Raw genomic sequence first — 15,943 nt, 5'->3', positions numbered from 1 at the left:
TTTTTTTTTGTTTTTTTTTTAAACCAAAGCATTTTCTCTTGATATGTTTCAGCGGTTGGAATTAATTTTAGAAGCACATGCTACAAAGTGGTAAGAATTACCCCCATTTTTGTTGTTGTTGATGTTCTATAATATGGGAGTTGGCTATAATTGACATTGTTTTGTAGAAAAGAATTGTTCATCTAACATGTGCTCTTGAAACCCACTTTACCTTCAGCCCAACATAGATGTACTTGCTGTAGACTATCAGTAAGCATGTTTTCTTCAGAAGATAAAGTTCTAGGAATAAGACAAGAAAATCATTACTGAAAAAAATGTCATTATACAAGGGAGTATAGAACTAAATTCCAAAACTGTTTTCTAATTTATATATCATTTTAAAGAGAGGTAAATATTTATGAACTGGAAATGTCAGGTAAGAATTCATAAAGAAAATAGGATTTGTTTGGTCCTGGAAAGATAATGATAATGATGATGATTATATAGGTATGAATTGACAACATATACCAAGAACTTTGCTTTGCATAGGTTATCTCATTTAGTCTTTCCAGAACCTTATAAAGTAGAAGTATGATTATCTTTATTTTACAAATGAGGAAACTGAGATAAGAAAGATCAAGTTACTTGCCAAGTGGAGGTAGGATTCCAACCCTGCCAGACTGTTTTCCAATTTCTGTTCTGATTTCCTGTCCTGATTCAAATAATCAGATAAGTTTGACAAGCATCATCCAAGATTATCATCACATACATGCCTTCCTAGATTTCTCAGAATCCTCTTCTATAATGGCCTGCACTATTTTCTATCCACTTGCTGGTTCCTAGCTAGTCCATCTTGGGCACTCTGATACTAAATTTTTGTTGAATCATGAATAAGAATGCTAAAAGCTTCAGAATGCCAAGAGGAAATCTGACTGCATATCAGAATAACCTGGAGATTGTTAAAACTACAAATTCATAGATCCCTACTTCTTGAGATCTGTAGTTTAAAAAAAGAATTCCCACATTAATCTAGGGTTGCTAAAAGAGCATTTGAGATCAGTAGCTAGTGCTTTATCTATGAATCTTAGTTGTCCCAAGACTTAACTAACTAGTGCAAAATCTCAAGTCACAGTATCTGGGAGACCATTCTATTATTCAGTTAACAAGCAAACATTTAATTAAGACTAATTATGAGTCAGCCAGATTCTGGGGAAAGGGGAAAAAAAAAAGACAGTGACTTCCTTTAAGAAGCTCATTGTTTGTTGACATAGAGAAATAAGCCCAAAATCACCGACAGTAGATAAGTTTCAGGATGGGTTCATGCATAGGATTCAGTGAGAGCATATAAAACGGCATTACAATCTCCTGGTTTCTTCCACTTTCTCTGGCTCTTTTTTGGCTCTCCTTTTGCTCCTTCCCATGTAGTCTACTAGAGGTTTTATTTATATCATTTCACTGAATCTTCACAATGCTCAGAAGGCTAATTAGTGATTTCAAAGATAAGGAATTTAGGACTCAAGAAGGATTTAAAAATCTGTCTAAGGGTATATACCTAAACAACAGAAAGAGAATTCAAAACCACAGTTATGTATTCCAAAGTCCAAGAGTCCACCCTTCACATTTTGCAAATTGCCAACAATTTTAAGGATGTTTATCTCAGAAAATGAATAGTACAGTCAATCCTTTGCACATGGAAATAGCTTGAATTTTAAGCTCTTCGCTTAGTTCCAATAAGTAACACATCCAGTCAATTTGAATAGTTTACGTCTTGCTTGGTGAACAATGAGTTATTTTACAATGACTATAACAACAATTCAAAGTCAGACACAGCCCTCTCCATTTTGTGGGCGCATATTTGCTTTGGCCCCTGATACGAGTCAAGCCACAACTTATGTTCCGTTCCCAGGAAGCCATTTTGTTTTTCTCTCATTAGAACCTGTACCAACATTGTTTGCAAGCTGCTGTTTATAAAGCATTTTGTGGTGGCCCAAGAAAATAAAACTGCAGATTAAAAGACTCAAACTAATCCTTCCTCTAGAATGTAACATGTTACATGTGGTACTACTGAATCTTGTTCATCAATGTTAAGATTAGAACTATTATGATCTGATTTAATCTTTTAGAAAGGTCCACTTTGAAAGGAATTAGGAATTCAGTGGTTTAAACAGATGAACACATATTTAAAGTAGAATAACAGTAAGATTATATGGCTTTATCAGAAAAAATTTAAAATAAAAAACTAACTTTCAGTGCTATCATTTCATCATTAGGATTTGGGTGAAGGTTATAAATAGATGATACTGAAGATTAGATTCAAAATTTGAACATTTACTACCCCTTCCTAACGAGGAGTAAAGGGAAGACAGTTCTAAGAGTGAAATATAAGTGTTGAGATATATGGGATCCATAGATTTTGTGTGTGTTTATATGGGTGAATTTCAATTTTCTGTCAACTCATTTTTGTCTCCCTATAATAATTTTTCCCTTTTCATATTTCTCCCAGGAATCCAGGAGTAAAAATACACACAATTGGCATCTAATATCTGAATCATATAAGAGATATATATGAACATGTAGATAATTAGAAAACTTAATTTTTTTCATTTGTTTTATGGTGTATGTTTTCTTTTTAAAAATTCTAGTCTCAACATAGAAAATTTTCTAAATGTTTGAATCATTCTGGAGTCTTACCAAATATCCCAAAAGAAATGCTAAAATACCTTTTAAAATGCCAAGAATATCTAAAATACTTGTATCCAATAAATTCTAACAAACTATTGCTCAGAATTAATTTAATGGGTCATATTAAAAGAGTTTTAATAATTCAAATATCAAACAATAAGATTTTTTTTCTCATTTTCCTGGTAGATTCAGTCTGACTTCACTACTAAGAAATTCTGCTTCAATTAGTTATTGTTTTCCTTTCTTCCAGAAGCTTACGAATGAATTTTCTCCTCTAGTTACATTCAATTTTTTGTAATGTTTTTGTCCCTGTAAGAGTGGTCAAAAATAGAAACTTGATTTTATCATCTTCATATCTCTATAATGTAGCATAAATCTTAGTATACAGAAAGTTACTGTTTTTCATAAAATTGCTTTTCATGTTCCTAAGGCACTTGTTAAGGAGAGTACAAAAAAGGGGGGGGGAGGAGATGTACATAGTTTGGGATAATTGGAGAACCACCATTTACTAAATGCTTTTCATTGCCAGTCTGAAAACCTAACCTTCTCACCCACCTTGCAAGGTAGGTAGTATCTCATTTTACAGATGAAGAAACTGACATTCAAAAAGGAGAAGTAATTTTTTCAAGCTTTACATGGCTGGTAAATGGCTAAACTCATGTTTGATTCTCTAACTACACTATACCGTTAAGGTAGTACAGATGTATCTCAAAGAGCTACAGAAAACTACCTAAGATGTTTCATTTGGAATAGGAGTTAGCTTGGTAAGGTTTTATAAGGGCCCAAGGCAAGCTACTCCAAAGTGTATCACAATGGCATATTAATTATTCTGAATTAAAGCTACTTGGGAAACAGCTGGTGCAAGGACCCTCAGACCCTCCTCTGTCCCCCTGAAAGCAAGAAACAAATCCCTCACTAATAGAATAAACTACCCTCACTGTACCGAGAAGTAAAAAGACATCTTTATGGCCAGAGATAGGAACTTTAAAGTCAAGAAAACTGTAGAAACAAATTTATTTATTTTTTTTACTAATCTACTACCTCAGCTCAAATTCTGCTTAGAATTCCTCACTAATTAAAGTTACCAAACGTCTACTTTTTCTATATCCTGTAAATTCCTCACAAATTACCTCTTTGTCTAAAATGTATAAAAACAGCCTGCCTTGGTCACTTCTCTAGGTCTCAACTTCGTTATCAGGCCTCCATGCACACATAATAAAACTTTTCTTTTCCTCCTATTAATTTGTCTCATGTCAATTTAATTCCTAAACCAGCTGGAAGAACCTTAGAGGAAACAATAAAATTTCTTCCTCCCCTACAGTTTCATGAGGAAAGAGTCAAGATATTTCTGTAAATACCCTTCCACACCCCCAAGTCACTCCCTCTCCAAATTGCTTCTCACTCTAACAATTATCACCCCCTGACACTAATCCCTGCCCTTGTGGAAAATAGGATAAAATCCACTGCAAACACCTCCAGGCACCTTATCACATAGAATGACTCTCTGGACTCCTGACTCTTCTACCTTATCTTACTATTAGCTCCTTCGGAAGATGTAGTCTTCCATTTCCAACATCCGCAGACACAAAAACCTTGCTGTAGTAAGCAGCACATACCTATACTGCTGTGTGTACACAAAGTATGCCCATCTCATCTAACACACTGTTGCTACAAGGACCAGATATTCATGGCAATGAATAAGGCATGAAGGACAGGAGGGAAACAACAATAATAACAACAAAAACCAGTTGTTACTTATCTCTCTACATCTAAGCTCTTCAGGATTGTTTGGATTAAAAAGAAATAATGACATCATAATGTATGTGCAGGACTAGCAAAGTGCCTGGCACATAGTAGGTGCTCAAAAATGATATCCATTAATACCCACAGGAGCACACCTTCAGGCAGGGAGGTTAAGACATGTACAAACTGGGTGTACAGTTTAAGCATTATATAATCAGCACAAAGTTTCTATAATAGCAAAAGACTGGGAGCAAGCTTTCTGTCACAGAGCCCTTACCATATGAAACACTCTCTTAGTTCCTATTGAAACCCACAACTTGGCAAGGAAATGATAAATGGTTTATCATTATTTGCTCCTATTTAACTTGAATTTAACTTGAATTTCTGATATTTTACCCCCTGTGATAGATTTAGTCTGTTTCAGTTTATATCTGTCCTGTCCTGAACCTCTTGACACTGATCTTCCCCACTTACTTGTTATCTTCACCTTCCAGTTCAGCATGAATCTAAATTTTGCCATCTCCTTCAGGATATATGACGTTTACACACTTCTTTCCAAACCAACTCCTCCTTGTGACTTCTTGTCTGAGTGCCATATGGTCCATTTTGTTCCTTTGGCCAAGTCAAACCTCCATTCCTGGGTCTTCTTGTTCCACCCTGCACATGGCCTGCACATGACCCAGTGCCCATGTCGATAACCTGACTTGTGTTGTGACATTTAGGATGCTTGTCTTTCTTCCCAACCCTGTTCATGGTAATCCACAAATTGCTTGATTTTAGCAGAGGAGCTCTCAATCCTGGATTCCTATTCATTCCCTGGTAGGCTATAGCAGATCATTCTGGACATCTGACACTGAATGTGCACATTCTTTGGATTGTATGGTCTTCCAACACCTTCAACTTTCCCTCCTCCAAGCAAAGGAAACTTAATGTGGTTTGGAAATCACCAAAACCATTTCTGTTTGGCTATCCCCTAGGTCACAGGTTCTAGCAAAGTAGTAATAATCATCTTGAAGTAGTACTGACCTTCAAGATGGGGGGAATTCCTCCTGAAATTGGAATGAAAAAGTATATGTGGTCAATTAGCATAAACTCTTTGGATAATATTTTTCACTGGATCACCTAGTATTTTATATTGTTTAATGTACTTGATTAGAAGACAGTGGAGTGAGCATAGGTCTTGGAGTCAGGTCATATTTTAAAATTTGTTCAAAAGAGACATTGACACTTAACCTTGAAGTGTTAATATGAATTGTATCAGTTTCCTGGGGCAGATATAACAAATTACCACAAACTGGTGGCTTAAAAAACCTAAAATTTATTTTCTCAAAGTTCTGGAGGCCAGATGTCTGAAATCAAGGTGTCAGCAGGGTTGATTCCTTCTGAAGGCTATGAGGAAGAAACTATCCCATGCATCTTTCTTAGCTTCTGGTAGCTACTGGCAATCCTTGGTGTTTTTTGGCTTGTAGATGTCATCACTCCAATCTCTGCCTCTATCATCACATGATATTCTTCCTGTGTGTATCTGTGTATCTCTGTGTTTCTCTTTCCTTTTCATATAAAGACACCAGTCATTGGATTAGGACCCATCCTATTCCAGTATGACCTCATCTTAACTAACATCTTCCATTTGAAAAGACCCTATTCCCAAATAAGGTCACATTCTGAAGTTCACATGCATTGTGGGGGAGACACTATTCAACCCAATGCACAAACATTAGTGAGAAGAATTGTAAAGTACCTAGCATTAATGCCTGGTACATAATTAGTGCCCAATAAATAGTAATTTTTGGTATTTGTAGTTGACTAAACTGGCTAGTTAGCGTTGAGTAATGTTAGAGAGTGCTGAGCATGTAGCAAAGGCCCATAGCAACTTCACACAACTATGTCCATGAATCTTTTTCACTGTGTTTTTCTCCCAACCCTTGGCAATTAAAGCGCAGTGCTCAAGGCAAGTAAATTCAACCCCAAAATCAATCAGTTTGCTCTAGTTTCTTGAAAGCCACATTAGTACCTCTAAAATATAAGCAGGGAATTGGCAGACCTGCCTGATACCTTGAATTAAATTTTGTGGCAAGCCATGCTGTGCACTAATAATGGATTTCCCGTTGTTCATTAGTAAAGGGAGGGTTTGCTGGTACTTCAAATTAAGTGGTGAGCATTCTGTTTGTTTTAATTGTATACTTTTCTCTGTTCAGTTTTTATGGAGCCCAGGGCAGCTACTTCTCTGTTCTTTTTATAAAATTTTTCTGAGTGCTAAAATTAATACTGTGGCATTTCTTAGGCACTACATAGGGATTTTAAGGAAAAGAAGGTAACCCTTTTTCACAGAAAGCTAACTGTGATTGTACTGAGAAACAGGAAACTACTCAAGGAGCCTGGAGAATCTCTCTAGCAAGGCCCTCTGTGTCTCCCCTTGGACTTGCTATCATTCTCTCTTCTGAGCCCAATTCCTACTTTGCTCCCCACTTCTTTCAAGTCAGCCATTATCTTCAAACTTGTAAAATCATCTTATTGTATATACCAGTTCAAAATCTAGCCCCCGCTATTTCAACATCCAATGAATTATTCAGCCTTAAAAAAGGAAGGAAATCCTAGCATATGGAATAACAGAGGGTAAACCTGGAGGACATTATGCTAAGTAAATAAGCCAACAGAGAAAGACAAGTATGGCATCATTCTACTTATATGAGGTATCTAAAAGAGTCAAACTCATAGAAACAGAGTGGAATGGTAGTCCCATCCACACACACACACAACAACCTCCACTATTTCAATGTCCAACAATATGAAATTGATTATATAAAACATAAATTATAGTATATCCCCACAATGCAGTCAGTAAAAGCATAGATTATATAATAACAACAACAATAATAATAATAATAAACATTTGACTGGTCTATAGGGCCAGCCACTGTTATAAATGTCTTATACATATTATCTCATTTAATCCTTATCACACTCCTATAAATTAAATACTATTACTAGTCCCACTTCTCAAATGAGAAAATGAAATGCACAATGATTAAATAATTGCCCAAGTCATACAGCTGATAAATTGTACAGCTTCAGGAAAGACATGGATAAGCCAGGAAGGCACAGAAGTCCAGAATATAGTGTTAGCTTTAAAAAAACATAAAACAAAAATATGTTATTATTCCACTTTATTAAAAATTAAACAGAGATAAATAGATTACACTTTTAGAAAATGCTCTGAAAAGATAGAACCGAAATAGTTAAGAGGGTTAACTCTGGAAAGTGAGAATACCGGTGGAGAGATTACAACTTTTTATTTTGTACAATCCTGTATTATTTTTAATTTTTCAAAACCCAATATTCTTTAAAGTAAACAGATAATTAAAAATTACACTCATTACTTCCTTTGATGTTAGGAATGTACATATGATGTAATTGTACAGCACTGTATGACATGCCATGAGATGTTTTGAGGTCGGGTGGTAACTATATGGATAAATTTCTCTCTACACTATTCTTTCCATGACTCTAGCCAGACTTTGAGAAAACTGCATGTTGTTTTACCATCCTGTAGTCTTTTTCCTTTTTCCTTTTTGACCTGAATTATTCTATGATCTGATGCCTCTAATCTACTTTTAGGGCCATTATAAGAAACAGCTTCATCAAATATACTTCTGTATTTACTAAAAGAATGTTGTGGAAAACAGTTTTTAATGCACTTCCCATAGTTTCTTTCTGAGAACATACTGCAAAAATATTTCTCTAGATTCAATGTGGAGAACAGTTTTACTCTTCTGAGTAACTACTTTGTTCTTTTTATATGGACACTCAGATATTTCACCAACACATGATTCTGCATTACAAGGTCTGCCAGAAAGTTCAAGAGGTATTTGCTTCCTGTTGCTAAAGTATGCATCATCCTTGCAGCTCAGCTGACTGATCACACTCTTAGTTTCACCCCATTTTTCTCACTTTTGTTCTCCCAGATTTATTAGTCTATTTTTTAATCCCTCCTCCTCCCTGCTTTTTTGGTCTTATTTGTATTTTTTGATAAATGCCTTAAATCATCTTAGAACAAGGCTACATAAAAGGAATAATATTTAAATTAATGAAATGTAATTGACACATGTATTAGTTTAAGTTAGGCTTAGTTGAATTTAAATTACCCATTACTTCTAAGATGGCCATGAGAAAGAGAGTTTAATCATGCATTTCTCCCATATGCTTATGAGATCTTCTCAAAATGTAGTATGGGCATCTTATAACTTGAGAGAAGAAATGCAACTAAAAAACATAAATCATTGTCATTTAAGAAATTACTAAGACCTAATTTTGCAAGGCCTTGGGGCACTCTGGAAAAATGGACCTAGCATCTGCTCCTAAGATTTTAATATGAATCTTAGATACATTATATCCAAATCTAGCACTTTGGGATCTAATAATATTCAAACTATATTTATAGCATTCTAAGAACATGAGGGGTATATTCAGTTCTGGTTGAAAAAATGCTATAAAGCATTTTCACAAAGGGGCTTGTCTTGAGGAAAGCAAAAGACAATTTCCAGGAGTCACCAGGGTTTAAATAACTTCTGAATTAATTCAGATGATATAAGAGGAACATTTCAAGAATAATCTTACAAAAAAGCTTTCTATTTGCCTCATTAATTTCCTCAGGCTTCAGTTCACTAGGAGAAAGTAATAACCTCTAAAAATAAAGCAAAAATGGGTAATAAGGACTCAACTTTAAATTTAAATATTACAAGTAAACATATCTAAGTTGCAAAAGTATTAAAATATTCCCTGTTCTTGCCTTATTAGAAATGAAACTTCCTAGGCTAAAGCCCAGTGGGAGAGGAGTGATGCTCCATAATTCATTTTTCCCCATCCTTAATGACAAAAAATTCTTCTCTTTTTTACTATAAAAGTAAGTAATCATCTCAAATTGTCAGCCTATTAATGTCGTGTAATTGCCAGACATGCCACAGAATGTAGGCAAATATGCCTCTGAATTATTATTTTCCAGCTGCCAGGCCTATTATTACCACTTGACCACACAAGCTGTTGGTACCATATTGCCATTCTGTCTGTTATGTTATTATGATTAATCATCATGTCAGAGCCAGCAAGCTTTGGTCACTATCACCATCAAGGCAAAGAGGTAGTTATGTTAGCCTTTTGGATTGTCAATGACAGATACTATAATCAACTTCAAATTTAGAAATTTGGGGAAACTAATTACATGTTGACACATAATCAGTTCCACAGAGGAGGCAATTAAACATTGAAACAGTGTGGATCCATTCTGGCTGACAAATATGACTAAAATTCATTAAATTTCATTTCCATTAACTTCCACATGATTTTAGGATGAAGCAAATATATTTTGAAATGGTTATCTCCCACTTTCAAGTGATTCCAACTACTGAAATAACTCAATAATATCCTTGCAAAATGAATTTGACATCTAAGTCTTCAATAATTCAAACAAGTGGGGCGCCTGGGTGGCTCAGTTGTTAAGCCTTCGGCTCAGGTCATGATCCCAGGGTCCTGGGATCAAGCCCCACATCGGGCTCCCTGCTCGGCGGGAAGCCTACTTCTCCCTCTCCCACTCCCCCTGCTTGTGTTCCCTCTCTCACTGTGTCTCTCTCTGTCAAATAAATAAATAAAATATTTTTAAAAAATAATAATTCAAACAAGTATTAAAAAGGCATTTGGCCTTAATTTGGGGAAACTGATTTTCATATCCTGATGAGAATTCCTACTTAATTTTTTTTGACTAATCAACATTTAAAAAGTGATACCTTTGTTTCTAAATAAGATGTTTTGTTCTTAAAGTAAATGAAAAATATCCAATAAAATGTAATCTCATCAAGTGGATTTACCCAGCCAAAGCCAAAATATTGTATCAAGGAAAAAAAGATTTAAATCATAATGCCCACTCTTCCATAGAATATAACTCTAAGCTAAAACTATTTATACTTGAAACCACCTGAACATTCTCATTTTGGAAAATTGTACTTGGAGAAATTTTTGATTGATTCATTGATTAACTGATTTGCTTTTACCTAATTAGAGATGCCTAGAACTAAGGCTAACAACTGCATGGATATTCACTCAAAAGTAAATACTAGATACTGTAAGATTACCTAAGCATTTTAAAATAATTTTTTTCCAAAAGGTATTGTCAAACTGCACACTACACCACACCATTAAAATAATTAGTGCACTGGATGATTTGGTGGCCAACGATATTCATACATTCCACTTGAATGACTCCAGATTTCACTAATTCATGATCAGTTTCTCCCTCAGCAGAAATTTTCTCCCTTTATTTATTGCGTTGGATTGGTGTTGACTTTCAAGGGCTTCATGACAGATGTGATTAGTTATGTTCCTTAAAGAGTCTCAAATTAGAACTTAAAGGAACCAGAACCTAAGTGGCTTCCCTGTGGTCTACAAATTCTTTCAACAGCTTTTCTTCAGCAGCTCCTGGTTTTCATAACATGAAGAAAGGTCTATTGGTTCAAAATGTTTAGTTTGTTTTTAAGTAATTAGTATTGTATTACTCTTTACTGCTGTTTTATAATTTAAAATACAGCCATTTGAATATAAAGAAATAATTCTGAAAACAAATATATTTTAGATATATAGTTCCAAAGTTGCATTTTCTTTTTCATGTCCTATAAATAACATTTAATAATTTGTATGTACTCAATAGGCATTTACTCCTAAGGAATATGCTATAGGTTACCTTTTGCTTCCATCTACAAAGAGAAAGTATAAATCAGTATCAAAAAGGGTAATCAGAAAATTAAAGGTTTCTTGTGATTTTTGAAGGAAAATATAATTTGGGAGGTCCATAATAAAGTTGATTTTATTAAAAAATATTTAACCTTTTAAAATCTTTCATCTGCATCTATTGAGTTCAAATCAGTTTTGCAACCATTACATCACATTATTAACTATATCTTTTTTTAAAACTCAAAAAGTTATAACATGTTCTCTAGTAGAATTTCAGTTCATTTTAGCTAGCATTGGTTCTTACTCTGAACCAGGCATCATGACACAGGATGGAAACAAAGACATGGTAGAAAATGTCCTGTCTTCTAAGAACTTCCATATGTGAACCACAAGACCACACATCTCAGCAAGGTATCTATAGAACACTGGCTAGAGGCAGGCCTAAAGAATAAGAAGTATTCCAGAGATGAGAGTAACTTCAAAAATGAAATCAGAGTGAGGCAGCATTTTTGAGCCCTCTAAGCACCATGCTGGATACCAACATGGAGAAGTCAGGTTATTTGTTGTGAAGAGAAACACAGGGAGGAGTCTGATAACAGATATGTACACAAGAAACCATGGAAACCCCAGGGAAAGTGTTTCTCACAGCTGAAGATATGAGCCTTGAAGGAGTTGGCAATCCAACATGAGAGGGCAAATCTCATTCTCCCTCCTTCTCCAAATGACAAATATGAACTAATTTCAATAAACCCATCTTCCTTGAAGTAAGCATTTAGAAAAACAGGTAGAATGGAACTAATTCTTTTTAGATTTGACTGTCTTTAAGCCCATAACTTAAATTTCAGTAAGTACCAGCTAGCTTTATTTTATCTTAGGAAATTAATGCTTATTTTTATGGTAAATGCATATAGGCACACACTGGAACATTTTAAATCTTTGGATTATTTTCTACATTCAGCAAATGCCAGTATAAAAATATCAAATATCTTGAAGGGTTGATCAACCTCCAAAATGAAAATGATTGCAAATTCCATGTTGAAGAGGTAGAAAAAGAATGTTTTGAGCTAAAATTTTAAATATATTGAAAATATTAAAATACATTTATAAAGAAATTTGTTTCTAATGAGTTCTAAAGTAGTTGTTCCCAAACTTACGCATCTAAATTAACTGAGGAACTTTTATAAATATAGATTTTGAAGGCCACCTCAGACTTCTTATATTGAATCTCTATAGATAGGACTGGGAATTTATGTTTTACAAATTCTTTAGATGGTGCTGAGTCACAGCTAGGTATGGAAACTCCAATCTAAATAATGCTGCCTTAGTGCTAAAGTGTAAGTTTCAAAAGAGATTGTTTTGTAGGATCTATTTCTTATTGAAGATGTAGCAAGTGACAAAAGATGATTTTACTATAAGACAATAAATGGAAGATTTAAATAAAAAATAGATTTTCCCCAACTAGAGCTTTGGATATAATAGCTGCTATTAAAAATATAATTAGATGAAAATGGAATATGAAGAAATAATAGAAAACAATAAAAGAGGAAGAACTGATATTGAGGAAAGTTCAAGTTGTAAAAGATAGAAGAGAAAATGCCCTTTCAATAGTGGATGTTTATATTCTTTGTCTACCTGTTATCTAAATGAAAAATGAAATCATCCTTTATATTCCATTCTGCATTACTTTTACTTAAGAATATGGCATAATCATGTTTTTATTTTATTCATATAATTTCCCATCCTCCTCATTACTAAAATACTATTACTTCATTATACCAAAGTACCATAATTCAGCTAATTCTAACAGCCAAAACAAAAACAGGAAAAGTATAAAAGCAAGTAAAGCACCCATTGAGTGCTTATAGCCAATAAACACACGAAGATTCAGCCTCCTTGGGAATTTCTAATAAAACAACAAAGAAATATGATTTCTCATCAAGCAGAATGGTCAAATATCAAAATTACTTATAATACTAAGTTTGGGCTAAGGTTTGGAACATTGGGGATACTCAAATGATGTTGGTTGAAATATGAATTGAAACAAACCTTTTTATTTTTTAAAGAGAATTATGGAGTTGCTATAAGTACTAAAAATTTCAGTTCTAGGAATTCATCCTATCTGCACATGTGTGTAAAGATGTCCATAGATATTCACTGTAGCAGTGAATCAAGCTAGATGAATAGCTTTATTATAAACATGTATGCACATGTCTGAAAAATATTAAAAAGAACTATTTAAATTAAGTCTCTCACCTATCCTAACTCCTTAGAGAAAATCTCTTTCTAACATTTCTGAATAGTTCTTATGAATGTTATAATCATAATACAAATAATAGGCTTTATCTCCATTCCTTGATTTATGATCTTTAGATATCCATTGGCTTCCCAATTGATCTCTTTCATGGTTTGTTGGCTTCCTTTAGTGATATACTTGGATATCCCTTTCTCTTTATTCCTTGCATATCTGTTATTGGTTTTTGATTTGTGGTTACCATTAAGTTGGTCTATAACCTCTTGGGCATATAGCAGTTTATATATTAAGTTGATGGTTGCTTAAGTTTAAATTCATTCTTTACTCCTCTCCCTCTCACATTTTAGGTAAATGGTATTATATTTTACATCCTTTTATTTTATGAATACCCTGACTGATTTTTACAGAAATATTTATATTTACTCCTTTTGTTTTTTTGTTTTGTTTTGTTTTTACTTTTCATATTCTCACTTATGGTCTTCCTTTCCACTCAAAGAGTCCCCTTTAATATTTCTTGTAGGGCTAGTTTAGTGGTCATGAACTTCTTTAGTTGTTGTTTGTCTGAAAAATTATTTATCTTTCTTTCTATTCTGGATGATAGCCTTGCTGGATAGAATAATCGTGGCTGCAGATTTTTCCCTTTAGTATTCTGAGGATATCATGACACTCTTCTAGCCTGCAAAGTTTCCACTGAAAAATCCACTAATAGCCTTAAGAGGTTTCACTTGTATGTAACTGTCTTGTTTTCACTTGCTGCTTTTAAATTTTTTTCTTTATTGCTGCCTTTTGTCATTTTAATTATTAAGTGTCTTGGTGTGGACCTCCTTGGGCTGAATTTTTGGGGGCATCTCTGTGCCCCCTGGACCTAGATATCTATTTCCTACCCCAGATTAGGGAAGTTTTCAGCTACTATTTCTTCAAATAAATTTTCTGCTCCCTTACCTCTCTTCTTCTTCTGAGATTCCTATAATGTGGATATCACTATGGTTGATAGAGTCACTGAGTTCCCTAGACTATTCTCAATCTGTATAATTTTCTTTCCTTTCCTTTGATCAGCTTGGTTATTTTCCATTACTCTGTCTTCTACGTCATTAATTTGTTCCTCTGCTTCATCTAGACTACTATTTATTCCATCAAATGTATTTTGGATTTCATTTATTGCGTTCTTGATGTCTGATAGGTTCTTTTTTATCTGTGTAAGGGTCTCACTGATACCCTCCAATCTTTTCTCCTGTCCAGTGAGTATCTTTATGATCATTACTTTAAATTCTCTATCAGGTATGTTACTTATATCCATTTTGCTCTGGTCTCTTGCTGTGGGTTGGTCCTCTTCTTTCATTTGGATCCTCTTCTTTCATTTCTCTGTCTCCTCATTTTATCTGACTTTCTGTGTCTGTTTCTGTGTGTTAAGAAAGTTAGCTACCTCTCCTGCTCTTAACAATAATAGCCTTATGAAGTAGAGGTCCTATAGTGCCCTGCAGTACAGTCCCCTATTCCCCAGGGCCTGGCACTTCAGGGGTGTCTATGTTGTGTGTGCTCTGCTGTTGAGTCTTAGCCTCTCTTTCCTTCAGTCTCGTTGTCTGCAAAGGTTCTCTTTGCCTATTGTGGGCAATGTTTGGTCTCCAGCAGAGGTGGAGTACATCATAACAAGGTGTGCAGTGGCCTGCTTGCAAAATAAGATCTCCCCCCACCACCAACAGAACTGAGGTCCTGCACAATGTGCAGGTCAGGAGATGTGGTACTGGCAGGGTTTGCCCAGGTCTTCTGGAGGAGGAGCTTACAGCACAAGGAGCTTGACTTCCCACTTGAAAGATGAGAATTTTAGTCCCTTAGAAACTTCCCACCTCCTCTTGCAAGTTCTATTAAAACATACTTTCTTCTATTGGTTACCTTAATAACTCTAAAAAGTATACTGAAACCCCTGTTTTTTATTCAACCTTAGACAGTATCTCTTAACTTCCTATTATGAAAGATTAGAAAACTTGGGCCTTGTATGATGACAGATGATAGCTACACTTGCCAGGGAGCATAGCATAATGTACAAACTTGTGGAATCTCTATGTTAGACACCTGAAACTAATGTAACATTGGGTGTCAACCATACTTCAATTTTAAAAAAGAAGAGAAGAAAAGGCAAGAAAACTTGGGCTCATGAGTTATTCTGAACCTCCTCTCTTTGCTATTATACTCTGGGGTAGAAGGATACATTCTAATAGTTCTTACAGACTTTTAAATATATTTTATATTCATGAAGTTTACAATATTTACATTCTATTCTTTAAGTATAATTAAGTCTTCTATGTTTAATCTAAGTTGATCCTAGATATCAATTACAAGTAAAAAGTACTTACATCTTATTGTATATTGAAATTATTTAATACAGTGGGAAGGTAGAAAGACAAGAGAATCTGTTAAAAAAAAGTCATAGTCCAAACAGAGCAATCCGAAGTAATGAAGAGATTTTGAGCAATTTCTGTTGTATGAAAAAAGTGAATGCATTTGAACTTGACAGTTCACAGATTTTAACAACATGCATGGTTTAGTATCATATGATTGCATTTATTTCTC

This window comes from Neomonachus schauinslandi, chromosome 7 (assembly GCF_002201575.2).
Source record: "Neomonachus schauinslandi chromosome 7, ASM220157v2, whole genome shotgun sequence".
NCBI lineage: Eukaryota > Metazoa > Chordata > Mammalia > Carnivora > Phocidae > Neomonachus > Neomonachus schauinslandi.
This window is presented reverse-complemented; position numbering follows the sequence as displayed.